The following is a 6,879-nucleotide window of genomic DNA, read 5'->3' on the forward strand; positions in this document are numbered from 1 at the left end:
TTTGGGAAAATTTGGGGGATTTGGGGGTAAATTTTTGGGGAAAATCTGGAGGATTTTAGGGTAAATTTTTGGGGAAGATTTGGGGGAAAATCTGGGGGATTTTGGGGGGAAAATTTGGGGGATTTGGGGAAAAAATTGGGGATTTTGGGGTGAATTTGGGGGATTTTGGGAACATTTCGGGGGATTTTGGGGTGAATTTGGGGGATTTTGGGGTAAATTTGAGGGATTTTGGGGTGAATTTGGGGGATTTTGGGAAAGTTTGAGGGATTTTGGGGTGAATTTGGGGGATTTTGGGAACATTTCGGGGGGATTTTGGGGTGAATTTGGGGGATTTTGGGGTAAATTTGAGGGATTTTGGGGTGAATTCGGGGGATTTTGGGAACATTTCAGGGGGATTTGGGAGCGGCTTTGAAGGATTTTGGGAAAATTTTGGGGGGGTCCTGAGGGGATTTTGGGGGGATTTTGGGTGTTTGGGGGGGGGGGTCTTGGGGGGATTTTGGGTAAATTTGGGGGAATTTTGGGGGGATTTTGAGTAAATTTGGGGGGATTTGGGGTGAATTTGGGGGATTTTGGGAGATTTGAGCGATTTTGGGGGGATTTTGGGAAAATTTGGGGGGGAATTTGGGGTGGTTTGGGGGGTCTTGGGGGGATTTTGGGGGGATTTGGGGTGTTCTGGGGAGATTTTGGGGGATTTGGGGGGGCTCTTGGGGGGATTTTGGGTAAATTTGGGGGTTTTGGGGGATTTTAGGTAAATTTGGGGAGATTTTGGGGTGTTTTAGGGGGGTCTTGGGGGGATTTAGGGGGGATTGTGGGAAAATTTGGGGGATTTTGGGGAGAATTTGGGTAAATTTGGGGGATTTTGGGGGGGTTTTGGGGAGGTCTTGGGGGGACTTTGGGAAAATTTTGGGGGGGATTTGGGGGAGATTTGGGGGATTTTAGGTAAATTTGGGGGGATTTTGGAGGTTTGGGGGGGTCTGGTGGGAATTTTGAGGGATTTTGGGCAAATTTGGGGGGATTTTGGGGAATTTGGGGTGGGGGGCATTGGGCGGGTCTGGAGGATTTGGGGGGAGTTTTTGGGGGGATTTGGGGGAATTTGGGCAAATTTGGGGGGGGATTTTGGGGGGATTTTGAGCAAATTTTGGGCAAATTTTAGGCAAATTTTGGGCACGTTTGGGGGGATTTTGGGGGGGATTTTGGGCAAATTTTGGGGGGATTTTGGGGGGGATTTTGGGGGTCTTCAGGAAGCCCCTGACCCCCCCCTTTGCCCCCTCCCCAGCATTGCCGGCTCTGCTCCCGCTGCCCCTGCACCGAGGGGGACCCCGGGGGAGACCCCTGCCCACCCTGCCAGGTGACCCCGAAACCCCCCAAAAACCCCCCAAAAATCCCAACAAAATCCCCCAAAAATCCGCCCAAAACCCCACCCAAAATCCCCCAAAAATCCCCCCAAAAAACCCCAAAAAGCCCCCAAAAAACTCCACAAAAAAACCCCACAAAAGAACCCCAAAAAAATCCCCAAAAACCCCCAAAAATTCCCTAAAAAACTCCACAAAAAACCCCACAAAAAACCCCAAAAACTCCCCAAACCCCCCCCCCAAAAAACCCCTAAAAATCCCCCAAAAATCACCCCAAAATCCACCCAAAAACCCCCAAAAAACCCACAAAAAAAACCCCCATAAACCCCCCAAAAAACCCCCGCAAAAACTCCCAAAACTCCCCCCAAAAAAACCCCCCCAAAAAACCCCAAAACCCCCCAAAATACCCCCCCAAAAAAACCCGCAAAAACCCCCAAAAAACCCCCCAAAAAAACCCCAAAAATTCCCCAACAATCCCCCAAAAATCACCCCAAAAAAAAAACCCAAAAACCCCCCAAAAACTCCCCCCAAAAACACCCAAACCCCCTCAAAATTGCCCCAAAATTCCACCGAAAAACCCCCAAAAAATCCCAAAATCCCACCCCTCAAAAACCCCCCAAAATCCCCGATATTCCCCAAATCCCCCCAAAAATTTCCCCCAAATTCCCCCAAACCCCCCCAAACCTCCCTGAAATCCTCCTAAATCTTCCGAAAACAACCCAAAATTCCCCAAAATTCCCCCCAAATCCCTCGAATCCTCCCAAAACTCCCCAAAAATTCCCCCAAACCCCCCCAAAAAACCCAAATCCCCCCAAAATCCCCCCAAATCCCCCCAAAATTCTCCCCAAATCCCCCAAAATCCCTCCCAAAATCCCCTTAAATCCCCCAAAAATCCCCCCCAAAATTGCCCCAAAATTCCCCCAAAACTCCCCGAAAATTCCCCAAAATCCCCTCAAATCCCCCCAAAATTACCCCCAAAATCCCCCAAAATTACCCCAAAATCCCCTTAAATCCCCCAAAATCCCCTTAAATCCCCCCAAAATTACCCCCAAATTCCCCCAAAAATTCCCCCAAAATTCCCCCAAAAATTCCCCCAAAATTCCCCAAAACCCCCCTCAAAATTCTCCCCAAATTCCCCCAAATCCCCCCGAAAATTGCCCCAAAACCCCCCCAAAACTCCCCGAAAATTCCCCAAAATTCCCCAAAACGCCCAAAATTGCCCAAAAAACCCCAAAATGGCCCCAAATTTCCCCCTTTTTTTTGACCCCCCCCAGGGCTGCCAGTTCTGCTCCCTGTGCCCGCTCCTGTGCGACACCGCCTGCAGGCCGGGTGAGACCCCTCCCCAAATTCATTCATTGAGACCCCTCCCCAAATTCATTCACTGAGACCCCTCCCCAAATTCACTGCAGTGAGACCCCTCCCCAAATTCACCGAGACCCCTCCCCAAATTCATTCACTGAGACCCCTCCCCAAATTCACTGCAGTGAGACCCCTCCCCAAATTCACTGCGAGACCCCTCCCCAAATTCACCCCCCTGAGAACCCTCCCCAAATTCACCGGGGACCCCAAATTCACCGGGACCCCTCCCCAAATTCACCGAGACCCCTCCCCAAATTCACCGAGACCCCTCCCCAAATTCATTCATTGAGACCCCTCCCCAAATTCATTCATTGAGACCCCTCCCCAAATTCATACACAGAGACCCCTCCCCAAATTCACTGCACCGAGACCCCTCCTCAAATTCATTCATCTGAGACCCCTCCCCAAATTCACCCCCTGAGACCCCTCCCCAAATTCACACCGGGACCCCAAATTCACCTCGAGACCCCTCCCCAAATTCATTCACCTGAGACCCCTCCCCAAATTCATTCACTGAGACCCCTCCCCAAATTAATTCACAGAGACCCCTCCCCAAAATCCCGCCCGAGATCCCAAAATCCAGCCCGAGACCCCTCCCCAAATTCACACCGGGACCCCAAATTCACCTCGAGACCCCTCCCCAAATTCACCGGGACCCCTCCCCAAATTCACTGCACCGAGACCCCTCCCCAAATTCACCCCCCGAGACCCCTCCCCAAATTCATCCACTGCGCTGAGACCCCTCCCCAAATTCACTGCGAGACCCCTCCCCAAAATCCAACCCGGGATCCCAAAATCAACCCCGGAACTCCAAAATCCACCCCGAGACCCCTCCCCAAATTCACCGGGACCCCAAATCCAGCCCGAGACCCCTCCCCAAATTCACTGCACTGAGACCCCTCCCCAGATTCACTGAGACCCCTCCCCAAATTCACCGGAACTCCAAAATCCCGCCCGAGACCCCTCCCAAATTCACCCCCCTGAGACCCCTCCCCAAATTCACACCGGGACCCCAAATTCACCCCGAGACCCCTCCCCAAATACACCGAGACCCCTCCCCAAATTCACACCGGGACCCCAAATTCACTGCACTGAGACCCCTCCCCAAATTCACACAGACCCCTCCCCAAATTCACCGGGACCCCAAATTCACCGGGACCCCTCCCCAAATTCAGCCCGCTGAGACCCCTCCCCAAATTCACCCACCCGGGACCCCTCCCCAAATTCATCGGGACCCCAAAATCACACCGAGACCCCTCCCCAAATTCATTCATCTGAGACCCCTCCCCAAATTCACACCGGGACTCCAAATTCACCGGGACCCCAAATCCACCCCGAGACCCCTCCCCAAAATCCAGTCCGGGACCCCAAAATCAACGCCGGGACCCCAAAATCCATCCCAAATCCAGCCTGGGACCCCTCCCCAAATTCACTGCGCTGAGACCCCTCCCCAAAATCCACCCCGAGACCCCAAAATCCACCCCGAGACCCCAAAATCCACCCCGAGACCCCCCCAAATCCCCCCCAAATCCATCCCAGAGCCCCCCCCGAGCCCCCCAAAACCCCAAAATCCCCCAAACCCCCCAACCCCCTGAGCCCCCTCCCCAAATTCCGCAGGCAGCCTCGTGGACGAGCTCTCGGGGGCGCTGCTGCAGTAAGTGCCCCCCAAAATTGGGGTGGGGGTCCCCAAAATCCCCCCCTAAACCCCTCCCCCCCCTCCCCAAGCTCATTTTGGGGGCGCCCCCAGCCCCAATTTAACGCCCCCCCCCCCCCCCTTTTCCAGGTCTCTCGCTCGGTTCTTGGAGCCCCCCGAGGAATGAGGGGGAATTTGGGGGGGGGGGCGAGGGTTTGAGGACCCTCCCATGCCCATCCCCCCCCCCATCTGACGCCCCCTCCCCAAATTTTGGGGGTGGGGGGGAGTGAAAATAAAAGGCTTGAAAGGAGGAACGTGGATTTTGGGGGGGTTCGGGGGGATTTTGGGGGTCCCGGGGCGATTTTTGGGGTTTCAGGGGGGGATTTGGGGGTCCTGGGGTGGATTTTGGGGGTCCCGCTGTCGATTTTGGGGGTGCCGAGATGGATTTTGGGGTGGATTTTGGGGTTCCTGGATGGATTTTGGGGGGCTTCGGGGGGGATTTTTGGGGTTCCAGAGGGGGATCTGGGGGTCCCGGGGTGGATTTTGGGGGTCCCGATGTCGATTTTGAGGTCCAAGAGGAGGATTTGGGGGTCCCGGGGTCGATTTTGGGGTCCCAGATTCGATTTTTGGGGTTCCTGGGTGGGATTTTGGGAGTCCCGATGTCGATTTTGGGGTTCCTGATGTCGATTTTGGGGGTCCCAGACTTGATTTTGGGGATCCCGGAGTGGATTTTGGGGTGGATTTTGGGGTTCCTGGATGGATTTTGGGGGTCTCGATGTCGATTTTGGGGGTCCCGGAGTGGATGTGGAGCTCCAGGGGTGGATTTTGGGGGTCCTGGGGTGGATTTTGGGGTTCCGGGGGGATTTTGGGGGTCCCGGAGTGGATTTGGAGCTCCCAGGGTGGAATTGGGGGTCCCGGGGTGGATTTTGGGGTTCCTGGGTTGGATTTTGGGGTTCCTGATGTCGATTTTGGGAGTCCCAGACTTGATTTTTGGGATTCCGGGGCGGATTTTGGGGGTCCCGATGTCAATTTTGGGGTTCCTGGATGGATTTTGGGGGTCCCGGGGCGGATTTTGGGGTTCCAGGCGGGGATCTGGGGGTCCCGGGGTGGATTTTGGGGGTCCCGATGTCGATTTTGGGATCCTGGGGTGGATTTTGGGGTCCCGGGGCGATTTTGGGGTTCCAGGGGGGAATTTGGAGCTCCCAGGGTGGAATTGGGGGTCCCGGGGTGGATTTTGGGGGTCCCGATGTCGATTTTGGGGTCCCAGATTCGATTTTTGGGGTTCCTGGGTGGGATTTTGGGGGTCCCGATGTCAATTTTGGGGTTCCTGGATGGATTTTGGGGTTCCAGGGGGGGATCTGGGGGTCCCGGGGTGGAATTTGGGGGTCCCGATGTCGATTTTGGGATCCTGGGGTGGATTTTGGGGTTCCAGGGGTGGATTTGGGGGTCCCGGGGCGGATTTTGGGGTTCCTGGGTTGGATTTTGGGGGTCCCGATGTCGATTTTGGGGTCCCAGATTCGATTTTTGGGGTTCCAGGATGGATTTTGGGAGTCCCGATGTCGATTTTGGGGTTCCTGGATGGATTTTGGGGGTCCCGGGGGGGATTTTGGGGTTCCAGGGGGGGATCTGGGGGTTTGGGGGTGCCGAGATGGATTTCGGGGATCCCGGAGTGGATTTTGGGGTGGATTTTGGGGTTCCTGGATGGATTTTGGGGGTCTCGATGTCGATTTTGGGGGTCCCGGAGTGGATTTGGAGCTCCAGGGGTGGATTTTGGGGGTCCTGGGGTGGATTTTGGGGTTCCGGGGGGATTTTGGGGTTCCAGGGGTGGATTTGGAGCTCCCAGGGTGGAATTGGGGGTCCCGGGGCGGATTTTGGGGTTCCTGGATGGATTTTGGGGGTCCCGATGTCGATTTTGGGGCTCCCAGTGTTGATTTTTGAGGTTTTGGGGGTGATTTGGGGGTCCCAGGGTGATTTTTGGGGTTCCTGGGGGGGGTTTTAGGGGTCCCGGGGTGGATTTTGGGGGTCCTGGGGCGATTTTTGGGGTTTGCAGGGGGGGATTTGGGGGTCCTGGGGCGGATTTTGGGGGGGGTTCGAGGGGATTTTGGGGTTCCGGGGGGATTTTGGGGGTCCCGGGGGGGATTTTGGGGTGGATTTTGGGGTTCCTGGATGGATTTTGGGGGGGGGGTTCGGGGGGGATTTTTGGGGTTCCTTGGGGTGGATTTTGGGGTCCCGGGGCGATTTTTAGGGTTCTCTAGGGTTGATTTTGGGGGTCTTGGGGGAATTCAGAGGTTCCTGGGGGGGATTTGGGGGTCTAGGGTTGATTTTGGCGTCCTGGGGTTGATTTTGGGGGTGCCGGGGCGGATTTGGGGTTCCTGGGTTGGACTTTGGGGGTCCCGATGTCGATTTTGGGATCCCGGGGTTGATTTTGGGGTGGATTTTGGGGGTCCCAGGGTCGATTTTGGGGTTCCTGGATGGATTTTGGGGGTCCCGATGTCAATTTTGGGGTTCCTGGATGGATTTTGAGGTTCCCTGGGG

The sequence above is a fragment of the Agelaius tricolor genome, unplaced genomic scaffold (genome assembly GCF_023055355.1).
Source record: "Agelaius tricolor isolate 1412-34295 unplaced genomic scaffold, bAgeTri1.0.p SCAF_152, whole genome shotgun sequence".
NCBI lineage: Eukaryota > Metazoa > Chordata > Aves > Passeriformes > Icteridae > Agelaius > Agelaius tricolor.